The following is a 3573-nucleotide window of genomic DNA, read 5'->3' on the forward strand; positions in this document are numbered from 1 at the left end:
CTCGGGACTCAGGACTCGGGACTCGGGACTCGGGACTCGGGACTCGGGACTCGGGACTCGGGACTCGGGACTCGGGACTCGGGACTCGGGACTCGGGACTCGGGACTCGGGACTCGGGACTCGGGACTCGGGACTCGGGACTCGGGACTCAGTACTTGGCACTCGGTGATCGGTGGTCAGTGGTTGGTACTTGAGACTCAGTAGTTTTTCCCTGATACCCACCAAAAAACCCACACCCACAAGGTGGGTGTGGGTATATCATGGGGTATGGGTGGGGGTAGTGCTACTCATACCCCGGGGTTCACCCACGCTATTCCCTATCAGTACTCGGTACTCGGCACTCGGTGATTGGTGGTCAGTGGTTGGTACTTGAGACTCGGTAGTCAATATAGGCAAATGATAATGAAAAATGACAGTTGTAGTCCACGTCAAGGTGAGTGACTTGGTAGTCTTTCCTTGTCATTCAGCAAAACATCAGCAATAATGAAAAAATGAAAGTTGTTATTATGCTTAACTTCCTTACCAAAGGTTGTAGTCCAAGTCCAGGTGAGTGTAGTGGTAGTCTTTTCTTGTCAATTGGTTATCTTGTTACTCATTACGCAGTACTCGGTACATGGTAATTGGTACTCAGTATTTGGTTTTGATACTCGGTATCTGGGAATCAGTAGTCAGCTTAATGAAGGTTGTAGTCCGAGTCTAGGTGAGTTTATTTGTAGTCTTTTCTCGTCCATTGGTTACCATGTGACCAAGATATAAGCTAAAGAAATCCAAAACATCAATAATGACAAATGAAATACATGTGTGCAGTAAGTGAGTCTAAAGATAAAAGAATGAATATTAATAGCGAGACTTGCACATTATGTCGAGATATCCAACATAACAAGCCTGTGATGTGATCAGAGACCTGGAATAACACCCATATACATCCATTATAATAGCTTAAAAGCTTAGAAATATTCATGAAGGATTGATGTAATGATAGGCAAAATGACATATGTGTGGAGAGTGACAATAGACATCTTTTATACAAAGTCACATTTATATATGATTCAGGCCGAAAATATCATTACAAATATGTAGGATAGATCGTAAACTACCCAAGGAACCCATACTGCCTACTGCCCTGAGGGTAGGGGGTGGGTAGAAGGGATATAGTGAAAATATGAGTTGACCCAGCATTAAAGTCCTACCACTGCTCAACTAACCATTTTCGATGCTTTGGGTCTTTGAAGTTTCCCACACTCAATTTCTTACCCATTTCACTTCCTCAGTACTCAATTCTTGGTTGATTTGTCTGTAAATTTATGTCTATGATACTTAAGATATTTGAAATGTACCCCAGGTTTCTGATTATGAAGATTCAATGTTTTGAAGGCATGGGCCCCTTATCAGGCGAAATGACAAGTATACACACTAGCTCACAAACTCCAGCCTATTGTGAGCTGATCTTGGTCATAAGAAGCAAGAATATAAGCTATGCTCATTATATATTAAAAGGTTGGATCATGGATGCAAGGGCAAGATACTGAAAATTGTATATTGACTACCGACCACCAACTACCAACTACCGAGTACCGAGCACTGACAAATACAATTCCCAAGTTATTTCAACCCTACATCAATGGATAATACATACAAATATAGAATCCATGTCCATTTGAAGTACCGGGTTTTGGGTTTTGGCACTCAACACTTGGTGATTTGTGCAATGAGTAGATGGGCATGTGGCATACATGTTTTTGGGCTTCAGGTTTTTGGATTCGGCCCTTGGCACTCAATGATCTGTGTAATGTAAATGAACAATGAACATGTTGCACACCGGGTTTTGAGTTTTGGGTTTCGGCACTTGAAACTCAGTGATTTGTGCAACAAGTGAAAAATGGAAATGTTGCATACATATTTTCAGGTCTCGGGTTTCGGGTCTCGGCCCTCGGCACTCGGAACTTAATGAATTGTGTAATGTACATGAAAAATGGACATGTTGCACACTGGGTTTCAAGTTTCACACTTTGGCACTTGAAACTTGGTGATTTGTGCAGTGAGTGAAAAATGGACATGTTGTGTACATATTTTCGGGTCTCGGGGTTTGGGGTTCGGCCCTCGGCACTCAGAACTCGATGATTTGTGTGATATAAATGAAAAATCAACATGTTGCACACTGGGTTTCAAGTTTCACACTTTGGCACTCGAAACTCGGTGATTTGTGCAACAAGTGAAAAATGGAAATGTTATATACATATTTTCGGGTCTCGGGCTTCGGGTTTTGGCACTTGGCACTCGGAACTCAATGAATTGTGTAATGTACATGAAAAATGGACATGTTGCACACTGGGTTTCAAGTTTTACGCTTTGGCACTTGAAACTCGGTGATATGTGCAGTGAGTGAAAAATGGACATGTTGTGTACATATTTTCGGGTCTCGGGCTTCGGGTCTCAGCCCTCGGCACTTGGAACTCGATGATTTGTGTGATATAAATGAAAAATCAACATGTTGCACACTGGGTTTCAAGTTTCACGCTTTGGCAGAACTCGAAGTTGTTGATTTAGATATCACCCGAAACCTGAACACCCGAATGTCAAATTTTCAGTGCCGAACCCCCAACCTTGACTGCTGGGTGCCGGGTGCCGAGTCCCGAAGCCTGGAACTCAGGCATTTGACATTTGAGATGAACGAAATTTTTCAGACATGTTTGAATTAACCTACGTATATCTATAAACATTTCACTAACCCCTGAACCCTGAAAGATATTTTTGTTGTCTTACATACCAAATTCCGAGTTCCGAGTTCCGGGACCCCCGAACCCCGAAACACGGCAGTCCACAATTTTGGGGTTCGGGGGTTGGTAAAATGTGTATGGATATATGAAGGGTTGGTTTAAACATTTTTAAAAGATGTCTCATATCAAATGTCAAGTCCCAAGTTTCGATTTCCGGGTTTCAAGAGTGCTGAGTCCCGAAGCCTGGAGTCCCGAAACCCGGAGTCCTGAAACCTGGAAATCAAAACTCGGGACTTGACATTTGATATGAGACATCTTTCAGAAATGTTTCAATCAACCTTTCATATATCCATACACATTTTACCAACCCCTGAACCCCGAAATTGTGGACTGCCGGGTCTCGGGGTTCGGGGGTCCCGGAACTCGGAACTCGGGAAATTTGGGGAGATCAATAAAATTTGATTTACAATCGAGTTGATTGACAAACACATTGATTTACCCATGTTTAAAATATATTTTTGTTCTACATACCAAGTTCCGAGTTCTGGACCCCCGAACCCCGAGACCCGGCAGTCTCAGGTCTCAGGGTTCGGGGGTCCTGGCACTCGGAACTTGGGGAGATTTGGGGAGATCAATAAAATTTGATTTACAATTGAGTTGATTGACAAACACATTGACTTACCCATGTTTGAAATATATTTTTGTTTACACATACTGAGTTCCGAGTTCCGGACCTCCGAACCCCAAAACCCGAGACCCGGCAGTCCACAATTCCAGGGGTTTGGGGGTTGGTAAAATGTGTATGAATATATGAAAGGTTGAATGAAAACATTTTTGAAAGATGTCTCATATCAAA

This window comes from Suillus plorans (assembly GCF_016647745.1).
Source record: "Suillus plorans strain S12 chromosome Unknown HD556scaffold_30, whole genome shotgun sequence".
NCBI lineage: Eukaryota > Fungi > Basidiomycota > Agaricomycetes > Boletales > Suillaceae > Suillus > Suillus plorans.